The sequence below is a fragment of the Nansenia antarctica genome, assembly GCF_963989245.1.
Source record: "Nansenia antarctica genome assembly, chromosome: 8".
NCBI classification, from domain to species: domain Eukaryota; kingdom Metazoa; phylum Chordata; class Actinopteri; order Argentiniformes; family Microstomatidae; genus Nansenia; species Nansenia antarctica.
The window spans coordinates 42708073-42722145 of NC_137678.1; the positions used below are offsets into that span (position 1 = coordinate 42708073).

General features: G+C 44.5%; 1 protein-coding gene and 2 pseudogenes across 3 annotated transcripts in view; all 3 read left to right on the plus strand.

Moving 5' to 3' along the window:
* LOC308164231 (F-box only protein 39-like) overlaps positions 1-14073 on the plus strand; it is a gene marked incomplete at both ends in the record, with an annotated part of 185236 nt that overhangs the window by 4867 nt on the left and 166296 nt on the right. The gene's annotated exons all lie outside the window — the stretch shown is intronic.
* Positions 5075-6773, plus strand: LOC308163486 (tripartite motif-containing protein 16-like protein; annotated as a pseudogene). The gene has a single exon. The product of its transcript is annotated as a tripartite motif-containing protein 16-like protein (transcript).
* Positions 8598-13989, plus strand: LOC308163487 (annotated as a pseudogene). Its single transcript has 3 exons — positions 8598-10282; positions 11276-11481; positions 12114-13989. The product of its transcript is annotated as an uncharacterized misc_RNA (transcript).

The window sequence follows — 14073 nt, forward strand, 5'->3', positions numbered from 1 at the left end:
CAAACTGTTCATTTGTGCGGTCAGAGAATCCAATTAAATACGTTTCAAGGATGAAAACCCAATATTTTTCTTCTTACCATGACAATCTGGACAATCTGACAATTGACAATCTGACAATCTGACAATCTTACCATGACAATATGTACTAAATGATACACTGAAACTATTGACTACAAATCTTCTCTTGTTTACTTTTTGGCATAGCTGTGACTCCTTAGGATTTGAAGAAATTCAATCAGGAAGTCCTTCATCTGATTCTGAATGTGGACAGAAGACCACCCCTGGTTATGTAGTTGGTCTCACCGTGGTCGTTGTATGTTTGATATCCACATTCATCATAATAATCATATAAAAAAAAGGAAATCCCTCCAGTGCACGGTGCAGCAGCTGCTGCATGCTCCTGGAACAAACTCCCTGAAGAAATCAAACGGGCCCAAACCCTTAAAGTCTTTAAATCTGGGGCACTTACTTCCTGAGAGTCCTCAGGAACTACCACCTCAGACAGGAGCTGCTTGTGACTTTCTACCGCTGCACAGTGGAGAGCATCCTCACCTATTGCATTTGCGTGTGGTTCTTCAGCTGCACAGCCGCAGAGAGGAAAGCGCTACAGAGAGTCGTGAGATCGGCCCAGAAGATCATCGGCGCCCCCCTCCCCTCTCTGGAAGAGCTATACATCACACACTGCCTCAGGAAGGCCTCCAAGATCTCCAGGGACCCATCCCACCCTGGGAACGAACACTTTGTTCGGCTGCGCTTTGTTCAGGACCATGTTCGCACGGACAAACAGACTGAAGCTCAGCTTCTACCCTAGGGCCATTCAGGCCCTGAACACAGAAAAGACCTATAGGTTCTAGGCTCTGGACAATCTAGACAATTTGATGGCAGCTACTAGATTGTAAACATAAGTGCAATATTGTAATACAACTGTGAACATTCTAAATCTGCTACTGCGACACTTTAATGAATGTGCAACAAATATTATGTGCAATTTGACAACCCATGTGTACATAAGGTTTAGATATAGGAAAAAGTTAGGATATGTATAGTATAGCACAGTGTACAGCACAGTGTTTTATTGTATAGTAGATAGTGTACATAGCCTTTATTTATGTAAATCAGCTCTTTTCTCTTTTTTGTTTAACTTTGGCTCTCTTGTTTTTAGTCTTTTTTCCAAGCACCAGGGGAGCCCCCCCTCATAAATTTCGTTGTATGGTACCTGTACTGTATAAATGACAATAAAGACCATTCATTCATTCATTCATTAGGTGGCGTAGTGGGTTCCCGGCCGGGGACATATCCTGCATGTCATCCCTCCTCTCTCTCACCCATCCTTCCTGTCTAAATCTCTACTGTATCTGTCAATAAAATGAAGGGAAAAAATATGAGTGGGACTGCCCCACTCAGAAAAAAATAACTGTATAAGTAGTTTAGTGATAATGTGAAGATAACAATAAACAAAGTTCAGTTTTTACGAACTGCACTGATAAAACCTGACTTTATTAGTATGTGTTAGATCAAGATTATAATAATACATCATGAATGTTGGTTGCAGGTGCTTTGTACATATTTTCCCATAACTGGTTTTGTTCTTATACTTCACACATTGTTCTAACATAATTCACACTCACATAAAGGCTTGTTCATTGCTTTTGAGCATTGCTGTACTCTGTCACAAACAATCACCAACAATCATCATCATCATCAATCAGATCAACTCAGCTTCCTCTAACAGTCCTTTAGAGGTTTGAGCATTTCATTTAAACCGTTGCGCATCGTTCAGCATTCTTTTTTCTGAGGTTTTTTGATGATTACATTACATTCGATGGACAGTGATTCCAAAGATACTGGTTAAGAGTTCCTGTCTGAAGCAATACTGTAGACTCAGCTAACTTCTCTCCCTCATAATAAAAGACAGAGCTTTGGCCACCAAATTGAATTGAATAAGAAGTTATCCTTTAACCTTTCCCCTCTGAAAACCTATCCTTTAAGGATGCTGTTTTCTTCTTTCATACAGGGCAAATTCATTTTTATGGAAGCTGTCACAAAGAGTCTTCACATGCTAGATGGGTTGTACGATGACACAATTGCAATAAGTATATTAATATAAAATGATAATGAATAGTGAGCAGTCTCAGTGGAGTGCCCAGCCATGAAGCCGGATTGGTGGGGTCCAGATGTTCCATCTTCCGGAGACAGTCAGTCAGTTGTTTAATATAATAATATACCCCATTTAGCTGATGCTTTTATCCAAAGCGACTTACATTGCACTGAGTGCGTACATTTTCCAGTGTTATATCCCAGCGGGAATCGAACCCACGACCTAAGCATTGTTAGCTCCGTGCTCTTTTTATTTTATTTTATTTTTTATCTTTTATTATAAAAATATTCTTTTAAATACAATCATAGCTATACATATTCATACATATTCATTTTATAGCCTTCATTGTATTCTAATTCAAATAAAATAAATTAAAAACCAATAGATAAAAACAAAACACACCCATACCATTTTGGTATGAGATGCATCCATCTATTATTCCGTCAGTCCTTCATAAACAAGATAGTAGTGTATTATCGTATTTGCTGAGTGGTAGAAACTGTATGAAACAGTCATCTTGTCGAAAGAACAGCGCAGATCACCGGCCAATCAGATAGCTACTGTTGGTGGAGGGGGTGTGACGAGCTGATTGCGGACAGGTGTCAGTGATCAGACTCGTTATCTGGTCTATTTAACCTGTGTGTGTTTGTTCCCCCGGTAGTAGGATGAGGCAGAGACACGCGGTCTATTTTGTTTTCGTTTGGATTTTTGTGCAATTGCATTTTTGGGGGGGTTTAATTGGGACTGATCAGTCTCCTTGCGCCGTACGTTTTTCCGTCCTGCGTTGGACTAGTAAATGACTTTGATTCAGCATGGAACCAAGTGGAACCACCTAATAGGCTAGGGTTGTTGGGACTCATTCTCTCTGATTAAGCTATGGTTCGCATGGCGGACAAACGGGATTGGTTGGGGATTGTTATATATCATTGTGTCAAATGCACTTGCACAGCTGTGTGATGCTAGCCGGCTAACTAGATATACATTTGATTTCGAAGTAACGACACGACAAGCGCTTTCACTCAGCACACAGATACTTTTGGATGCACGTGAGGAAATATGCAGGGCATACATACCCTGGACAACTTTGAAATCTACATCCCCAAAGAGGCAGAGGTGAAAATCATCCCCCTTCGGACACTGCCAATCTCCATCTTGAGACGGATAGATGATGTGCCCCACTCTAAGTGCAACAGTACCAAGAGCGGGTCCTCCCCATTGGTTACATGGATTTCTCCGGTGGTCATCCGACTGAGAGGCTGTTCCCCAGCCTACCACACAACAGACACAATCAAGATTAACCTGACCTCAATGGTAACTAAAGAGCAAAATGATTCCCAGGGTCCGTTTCTCATGCCCTTTGTAACATCTAGTCCTAAAGCCTTTGGGGTCCTAGAAGAGTTCCTGCCCTCCACAAGGAACATCCAACTGTGCCCTTTGTTCTGGCTGATGGAAAGACCCACAGTGCCATGGGCAAGGTGCAGCTACTGTACAACTGGCACGACCACCTGTGGACCCTGGAGACATTCATTCTGGCTGATGAAGATCTATCCTTCGCTAGCATCCTGGGACTTGACTTTCTCACAAAGACGTCTACTATCATCGACCTTGGAGCAAATGTTTATGGGGTGAAGACTCCTAACGGATACAGACACTACCCCTTCATCTCCCTCGGAGAGGTGGAGGCAAGGAACAAGGCCACCCCAGCCAGTCTGTACATGGCTGTTCCCTCATCAACATCCTTTCGAAGTGGGGAGCTCATACTACCAGGCTTCTTCCCCCAGACCTGCTCTGACCATACTCCAGAGGTCCACGCAGTGCTACAGGCATGGCCTACAGTCTGTTCTGGGAATCTGGGGAAGACCAGGGTTGAGGAGCACAGAATCTTCACCACTGATGAGGTGCCAGTGCGCTGCAAGGCCTACAGAGTATCCCCTCACACGAGACAGATCATTGAAAATGAAGTTGAGAAGATGCTTAGGGATGGCATTATAGAGCCTTCACAGTCGGCGTGGGGTGCCCCAGTGGTACTGGTGGCCAAGCCAGATGGCTCGAAGAGATTCTGTGTCGACTACAGAAGAGTGAACGCAAAAACCCATTCTGATGCCTACCCAATGCCCCTGATCCACGAAGTGTTGGAGTCTATGCACTCCGCAGCCATCTTCAGCACCTTGGATCTGAAGTCAGGTTACTGGCAGGTGTCGATGGCAAGGGAAAGCAAAGCCAAGACAGCGGTCATCACCCCAATGGGGCTCTACCAATTCAACTGCATGCCATTTGGATTGAAGAACGCTGGCGCGACGTTCCAGCGCTTGATGGAGAAGGTTCTGGGGGAGTTGGTAGGGAAGATGTGCTTTGTTTACATCGATGATGTCATCGTGTTCTCTTCAACCCCTGAACAACATGAGAAGGACCTGCACAAGGTAATGGAGAAACTCCACACTGCCAACCTGACACTAAACGGGATTGGTTGGGGATTGTTATATATCATTGTGTCAAATGCACTTGCACAGCTGTGTGATGCTAGCCGGCTAACTAGATATACATTTGATTTCGAAGTAACGACACGACAAGCGCTTTCACTCAGCACACAGATACTTTTGGATGCACGTGAGGAAATATGCAGGGCATACATACCCTGGACAACTTTGAAATCTACATCCCCAAAGAGGCAGAGGTGAAAATCATCCCCCTTCGGACACTGCCAATCTCCATCTTGAGACGGATAGATGATGTGCCCCACTCTAAGTGCAACAGTACCAAGAGTGGGTCCTCCCCATTGGTTACATGGATTTCTCCGGTGGTCATCCGACTGAGAGGCTGTTCCCCAGCCTACCACACAACAGACACAATCAAGATTAACCTGACCTCGAGACGGCAATGAGCCATGATGAGGAGAGGTGTGTCGTGAGAGCCAGTGTATGCTGTGAATGCTCATTCTATTTCTGTGTGCAACAGTGAAGTAAACAGTACAGTAAAATGGCTCAGCAGGGAGTTCTTCTGGACCAGGACCAGTTCTGTTGTCCCATCTGTCTGGACCTACTGAAGGAGCCAGTCACTATCCCCTGTGGACACAGTTACTGTACCAGCTGTATTCAGGGCTGCTGGGATCGGGATGGTCTGGAGGGCGTCTACAGCTGCCCCCAGTGCAGGCAGACCTTCACACCAAGGCCTGCTCTTACTTAGGAAAAATAACATGCTGGCTGAAGTGGTGGAGAAACTGAAGGAGACACAACACCACACTATTTCCTCTGCCCCTGTTCCAGCCCCAGCCCTTCCTCTGAGCTATGCTGGACCTGAAGATGTGGCCTGTGATTTCTGCACTGAAAGAAAACAGAAAGCTCTCATGTCCTGTCTGGTTTGTCTGGCCTCTTTCTGTGAGACTCACCTCCAGCCTCACTACAAATCTCCTGCCTTTAAAAAGCACAAGCTGTTGAAGGCCTCCGCACAACTGCAGGAGAAGATCTGCTCTCGTCATAACAAACTGCTGGAGGTTTTCTGCCGTACTGATCAGCAATGTATCTGTCATCTGTGTTCCATGACTGAGCATAAAGGCCATGATACAGTCTCAACTGCTGCAGAATGGACTGAGAAACAGACGTATCTTGGAATAAGTCAGCAGGACATCCAGCAGAGAGTCCAAGAGAAAGACAAGGAACTGAAGGAGCTCCAACAGGCTGTGGAGTCTTTCAAACACTTTGCAGACACAGCAGTGGAGGACAGTGAGAGGATCTTTACTGAGCTGATCCGCTCTATTGAGAGAAGGCACTCTGAGATAAAGGAGCTGATCAGAGCCCAGCAGGAGGCAGCAGTGAGTCAGGCTGAAGGACTTCTGGAACAATTGGAGCAGGAGATCGCTGAGCTGAGAAGGAGACATGCTGAGCAGGAGCAGCTTTTAGACACAGAGGATCACATCAATTTCCTCCAGAGTTATCAATCTCTCTCCAGTCCCAGTGTGTCTCCAGACTTTCCCAGCATTCTCATCAGTCCACTGCTGCACTTTGGAGAATTGAGTGTGGCCGTGTCTAAGCTGAGAGGGAAACTGGAGGACATCCTTAAAGGTGAATTACCCCAGATCTCCGCAACAGTCCATGCAGTGGGTGTTTTATTGCCACCAGAGCCCAAGACCAGAACTTGGTTCTTACAATATTTGCACCAGCTGACGCTAGACCCAGACACAGCAAACAAATTCCTGTGTCTGTCTAAGAAGAATAGAAAAGTGACTTTTACACGTGAAGTCCAGCCATATCCAGACCATCCGGAGAGATTCACTGGCTTGTGTCAGGTGCTCTGCCAAGAGGGTCTGTCTGGACACTGTTATTGGGAGGTTGAGTGGACTGGAAAGCCAGTCTATATAGCAGTATCATATAAAGATATCAGCAAAACAGGATACAATAATGAGACTGGTTTTGGATACAATGAAAGATCCTGGTGTTTAGGGTACTCCAATGGTGAATATTGGTTAAGACACAATGGTGTTAAGACGAAAGTCTCAGGGTCTCTGTGCTCCAGAGTTGGAGTGTACCTGGATCACAGGGCAGGTATTCTGTCATTCTACAATGTCTCTGACACAATGACCCTTCTCCACAGAGTCCAGACCACATTCACTCAGGCCCTCTATCCTGGGTTTGTGCTTTGTGGCTATGGGAATGAGGCTGAGCTGTGTTCACTTTTCTAGGGGATCCCCATGCAGTCTTGCTTTATATTGTCCTACTATTCTGTACAAATCAAATACATTCTGTCATTTTGTCCTGAGAGATTTATTTCTCTCATCTATGATTCTCACACGACTAGCTCTCAGATTGTGAACTGTGTAAATCTAGAACAAGGTTATTGTAAATCTAGAACACGGTTATTGTAAATCTAGAACAAGGTTTTTTGTAAATCTAGAACAAGGTTATTGTAAATCTAGAACAAGGTTATTGTAAATCTAGAACAAGGTTATATGCGCCAATTTGATGATATTCTCATCAGTCAGGGGATCCTTATCTTTGGTGAAACTTTACCTCCTCGTCCTAATTATTAGAGATTTATCTTCCCCATCTTCTTTTTATTTGTTATTTTTCTTAATACACTTGACTTCATAGTGTGAGATTTATTACATGAATCATGAGTCAAGTAGTGAATATTATTTCTGATATTTCTTCTGCCTTTGTTCATTTGGTTAATTGCAGCTAGCAATGATAAGACACACTTGTACACACACACATGTATCAACACACTAGGCAGTTAAAACTTCTCAGTTGGTTTGCTAGCAAACTTTAGAATTAGGGGCCATTATAAATGTTTGAAAGCTGTTTGAAAGTAAAGTAGCCAAAAAAGAATACTTCAAAGTATTAAATCTGTCTGTACTACTATGGAGACAGTGCTGAATTGTGTGACATTAAATAGAGGTTCCAATAAGAATGAGTTATGATTTACCTTGACTTACTCCAGTATGCTCTTGCTATGGAATTGTTCATTTCATCAATGTCAAATGTTTTCATTACAATTTTACAGTACAGTTCATTTTTCGTTGTTGGAGCTGTAACAAAAATAAAGTAATGTTTTGTGTACCTATGCAAAAAAAAAAAAAAAGGATTAACCTGACCTCAATGGTAACTAAAGAGCAAAAGGATTCCCAGGGTCCGTTTCTCATGCCCCTGATCCACGAAGTGTTGGAGTCTATGCACTCCGCAGCCATCTTCAGCACCTTGGATCTGAAGTCAGGTTACTGGCAGGTGTCGATGGCAAGGGAAAGCAAAGCCAAGACAGCGGTCATCACCCCAATGGGGCTCTACCAATTCAACTGCATGCCATTTGGATTGAAGAACGCTGGCGCGACGTTCCAGCGCTTGATGGAGAAGGTTCTGGGGGAGTTGGTAGGGAAGATGTGCTTTGTTTACATCGATGATGTCATCGTGTTCTCTTCAACCCCTGAACAACATGAGAAGGACCTGCACAAGGTAATGGAGAAACTCCACACTGCCAAGCTGACACTAAACGGGATTGGTTGGGGATTGTTATATATCATTGTGTCAAATGCACTTGCACAGCTGTGTGATGCTAGCCGGCTAACTAGATATACATTTGATTTCGAAGTAACGACACGACAAGCGCTTTCACTCAGCACACAGATACTTTTGGATGCACGTGAGGAAATATGCAGGGCATACATACCCTGGACAACTTTGAAATCTACATCCCCAAAGAGGCAGAGGTGAAAATCATCCCCCTTCGGACACTGCCAATCTCCATCTTGAGACGGATAGATGATGTGCCCCCACTCTAAGTGCAACAGTACCAAGAGTGGGTCCTCCCCATTGGTTACATGGATTTCTCCGGTGGTCATCCGACTGAGAGGCTGTTCCCCAGCCTACCACACAACAGACACAATCAAGATTAACCTGACCTCGAGACGGCAATGAGCCATGATGAGGAGAGGTGTGTCGTGAGAGCCAGTGTATGCTGTGAATGCTCATTCTATTTCTGTGTGCAACAGTGAAGTAAACAGTACAGTAAAATGGCTCAGCAGGGAGTTCTTCTGGACCAGGACCAGTTCTGTTGTCCCATCTGTCTGGACCTACTGAAGGAGCCAGTCACTATCCCCTGTGGACACAGTTACTGTACCAGCTGTATTCAGGGCTGCTGGGATCGGGATGGTCTGGAGGGCGTCTACAGCTGCCCCCAGTGCAGGCAGACCTTCACACCAAGGCCTGCTCTTACTTAGGAAAAATAACATGCTGGCTGAAGTGGTGGAGAAACTGAAGGAGACACAACACCACACTATTTCCTCTGCCCCTGTTCCAGCCCCAGCCCTTCCTCTGAGCTATGCTGGACCTGAAGATGTGGCCTGTGATTTCTGCACTGAAAGAAAACAGAAAGCTCTCATGTCCTGTCTGGTTTGTCTGGCCTCTTTCTGTGAGACTCACCTCCAGCCTCACTACAAATCTCCTGCCTTTAAAAAGCACAAGCTGTTGAAGGCCTCCGCACAACTGCAGGAGAAGATCTGCTCTCGTCATAACAAACTGCTGGAGGTTTTCTGCCGTACTGATCAGCAATGTATCTGTCATCTGTGTTCCATGACTGAGCATAAAGGCCATGATACAGTCTCAACTGCTGCAGAATGGACTGAGAAACAGACGTATCTTGGAATAAGTCAGCAGGACATCCAGCAGAGAGTCCAAGAGAAAGACAAGGAACTGAAGGAGCTCCAACAGGCTGTGGAGTCTTTCAAACACTTTGCAGACACAGCAGTGGAGGACAGTGAGAGGATCTTTACTGAGCTGATCCGCTCTATTGAGAGAAGGCACTCTGAGATAAAGGAGCTGATCAGAGCCCAGCAGGAGGCAGCAGTGAGTCAGGCTGAAGGACTTCTGGAACAATTGGAGCAGGAGATCGCTGAGCTGAGAAGGAGACATGCTGAGCAGGAGCAGCTTTTAGACACAGAGGATCACATCAATTTCCTCCAGAGTTATCAATCTCTCTCCAGTCCCAGTGTGTCTCCAGACTTTCCCAGCATTCTCATCAGTCCACTGCTGCACTTTGGAGAATTGAGTGTGGCTGTGTCTAAGCTGAGAGGGAAACTGGAGGACATCCTTAAAGGGGAATTACCCGAGATCTCCGCAACAGTCCATGCAGTGGGTGTTTTATTGCCACCAGAGCCCAAGACCAGAACTTGGTTCTTACAATATTTGCACCAGCTGACACTAGACCTAGACACAGCAAACAAATTCCTGTGTCTGTCTAAGAAGAATAGAAAAGTGACTTTTACACGTGAAGTCCAGCCATATCCAGACCATCCGGAGAGATTCACTGGCTTGTGTCAGGTGCTCTGCCAAGAGGGTCTGTCTGGACACTGTTATTGGGAGGTTGAGTGGACTGGAAAGCCAGTCTATATAGCAGTATCATATAAAGATATCAGCAAAACAGGATACAATAATGAGACTGGTTTTGGATACAATGAAAGATCCTGGTGTTTAGGGTACTCCAATGGTGAATATTGGTTAAGACACAATGGTGTTAAGACGAAAGTCTCAGGGTCTCTGTGCTCCAGAGTTGGAGTGTACCTGGATCACAGGGCAGGTATTCTGTCATTCTACAATGTCTCTGACACAATGACCCTTCTCCACAGAGTCCAGACCACATTCACTCAGGCCCTCTATCCTGGGTTTGTGCTTTGTGGCTATGGGAATGAGGCTGAGCTGTGTTAACTTTTCTAGGGGATCCCCATGCAGTCTTGCTTTATATTGTCCTACTATTCTGTACAAATCAAATACATTCTGTCATTTTGTCCTGAGAGATTTATTTCTCTCATCTATGATTCTCACACGACTAGCTCTCAGATTGTGAACTGTGTAAATCTAGAACAAGGTTATTGTAAATCTAGAACACGGTTATTGTAAATCTAGAACAAGGTTTTTTGTAAATCTAGAACAAGGTTATTGTAAATCTAGAACAATGTTATTGTAAATCTAGAACAAGGTTATATGCGCCAATTTGATGATATTCTCATCAGTCAGGGGATCCTTATCTTTGGTGAAACTTTACCTCCTCGTCCTAATTATTAGAGATTTATCTTCCCCATCTTCTTTTTATTTGTTATTTTTCTTAATACACTTGACTTCATAGTGTGAGATTTATTACATGAATCATGAGTCAAGTAGTGAATATTATTTCTGATATTTCTTCTGCCTTTGTTCATTTGGTTAATTGCAGCTAGCAATGATAAGACTTGTACACACACACATGTATCAACACACTAGGCAGTTAAAACTTCTCAGTTGGTTTGCTAGCAAACTTTAGAATTAGGGGCCATTATAAATGTTTGAAAGCTGTTTGAAAGTAAAGTAGCCAAAAAAGAATACTTCAAAGTATTAAATCTGTCTGTACTACTATGGAGACAGTGCTGAATTGTGTGACATTAAATAGAGGTTCCAATAAGAATGAGTTATGATTTACCTTGACTTACTCCAGTATGCTCTTGCTATGGAATTGTTAATTTCATCAATGTCAAATGTTTTCATTACAATTTTACAGTACAGTTCATTTTTCATTGTTGGAGCTGTAACAAAAATAAAGTAATGTTTTGTGTACCTATGCAAAAAAAAAAAAAAAAAAAAAAGATTAACCTGACCTCAATGGTAACTAAAGAGCAAAAGGATTCCCAGGGTCCGTTTCTCATGCCCCTGATCCACGAAGTGTTGGAGTCTATGCACTCCGCAGCCATCTTCAGCACCTTGGATCTGAAGTCAGGTTACTGGCAGGTGTCGATGGCAAGGGAAAGCAAAGCCAAGACAGCGGTCATCACCCCAATGGGGCTCTACCAATTCAACTGCATGCCATTTGGATTGAAGAACGCTGGCGCGACGTTCCAGCGCTTGATGGAGAAGGTTCTGGGGGAGTTGGTAGGGAAGATGTGCTTTGTTTACATCGATGATGTCATCCGTGTTCTCTTCAACCCCTGAACAACATGAGAAGGACCTGCACAAGGTAATGGAGAAACTCCACACTGCCAACCTGACACTAAACGGGATTGGTTGGGGATTGTTATATATCATTGTGTCAAATGCACTTGCACAGCTGTGTGATGCTAGCCGGCTAACTAGATATACATTTGATTTCGAAGTAACGACACGACAAGCGCTTTCACTCAGCACACAGATACTTTTGGATGCACGTGAGGAAATATGCAGGGCATACATACCCTGGACAACTTTGAAATCTACATCCCCAAAGAGGCAGAGGTGAAAATCATCCCCCTTCGGACACTGCCAATCTCCATCTTGAGACGGATAGATGATGTGCCCCACTCTAAGTGCAACAGTACCAAGAGTGGGTCCTCCCCATTGGTTACATGGATTTCTCCGGTGGTCATCCGACTGAGAGGCTGTTCCCCAGCCTACCACACAACAGACACAATCAAGATTAACCTGACCTCGAGACGGCAATGAGCCATGATGAGGAGAGGTGTGTCGTGAGAGCCAGTGTATGCTGTGAATGCTCATTCTATTTCTGTGTGCAACAGTGAAGTAAACAGTACAGTAAAATGGCTCAGCAGGGAGTTCTTCTGGACCAGGACCAGTTCTGTTGTCCCATCTGTCTGGACCTACTGAAGGAGCCAGTCACTATCCCCTGTGGACACAGTTACTGTACCAGCTGTATTCAGGGCTGCTGGGATCGGGATGGTCTGGAGGGCGTCTACAGCTGCCCCCAGTGCAGGCAGACCTTCACACCAAGGCCTGCTCTTACTTAGGAAAAATAACATGCTGGCTGAAGTGGTGGAGAAACTGAAGGAGACACAACACCACACTATTTCCTCTGCCCCTGTTCCAGCCCCAGCCCTTCCTCTGAGCTATGCTGGACCTGAAGATGTGGCCTGTGATTTCTGCACTGAAAGAAAACAGAAAGCTCTCATGTCCTGTCTGGTTTGTCTGGCCTCTTTCTGTGAGACTCACCTCCAGCCTCACTACAAATCTCCTGCCTTTAAAAAGCACAAGCTGTTGAAGGCCTCCGCACAACTGCAGGAGAAGATCTGCTCTCGTCATAACAAACTGCTGGAGGTTTTCTGCCGTACTGATCAGCAATGTATCTGTCATCTGTGTTCCATGACTGAGCATAAAGGCCATGATACAGTCTCAACTGCTGCAGAATGGACTGAGAAACAGACGTATCTTGGAATAAGTCAGCAGGACATCCAGCAGAGAGTCCAAGAGAAAGACAAGGAACTGAAGGAGCTCCAACAGGCTGTGGAGTCTTTCAAACACTTTGCAGACACAGCAGTGGAGGACAGTGAGAGGATCTTTACTGAGCTGATCCGCTCTATTGAGAGAAGGCACTCTGAGATAAAGGAGCTGATCAGAGCCCAGTAGGAGGCAGCAGTGAGTCAGGCTGAAGGACTTCTGGAACAATTGGAGCAGGAGATCGCTGAGCTGAGAAGGAGACATGCTGAGCAGGAGCAGCTTTTAGACACAGAGGATCACATCAATTTCCTCCAGAGTTATCAATCTCTCTCCAGTCCCAGTGTGTCTCCAGACTTTCCCAGCATTCTCATCAGTCCACTGCTGCACTTTGAAGAATTGAGTGTGGCTGTGTCTAAGCTGAGAGTGAAACTGGAGGACATCCTTAAAGGGGAATTACCCCAGATCTCCGCAACAGTCCATGCAGTGGGTGTTTTATTGCCACCAGAGCCCAAGACCAGAACTTGGTTCTTACAATATTTGCACCAGCTGACACTAGACCCAGACACAGCAAACAAATTCCTGTGTCTGTCTAAGAAGAATAGAAAAGTGACTTTTACACGTGAAGTCCAGCCATATCCAGACCATCCGGAGAGATTCACTGGCTTGTGTCAGGTGCTCTGCCAAGAGGGTCTGTCTGGACACTGTTATTGGGAGGTTGAGTGGACTGGAAAGCCAGTCTATATAGCAGTATCATATAAAGATATCAGCAAAACAGGATACAATAATGAGACTGGTTTTGGATACAATGAAAGATCCTGGTGTTTAGGGTACTCCAATGGTGAATATTGGTTAAGACACAATGGTGTTAAGACGAAAGTCTCAGGGTCTCTGTGCTCCAGAGTTGGAGTGTACCTGGATCACAGGGCAGGTATTCTGTCATTCTACAATGTCTCTGACACAATGACCCTTCTCCACAGAGTCCAGACCACATTCACTCAGGCCCTCTATCCTGGGTTTGTGCTTTGTGGCTATGGGAATGAGGCTGAGCTGTGTTAACTTTTCTAGGGGATCCCCATGCAGTCTTGCTTTATATTGTCCTACTATTCTGTACAAATCAAATACATTCTGTCATTTTGTCCTGAGAGATTTATTTCTCTCATCTATGATTCTCACACGACTAGCTCTCAGATTGTGAACTGTGTAAATCTAGAACAAGGTTATTGTAAATCTAGAACAAGGTTATTGTAAATCTAGAACAAGGTTTTTTGTAAATCTAGAACAAGGTTATTGTAAATCTAGAACAAGGTTATTGTAAAT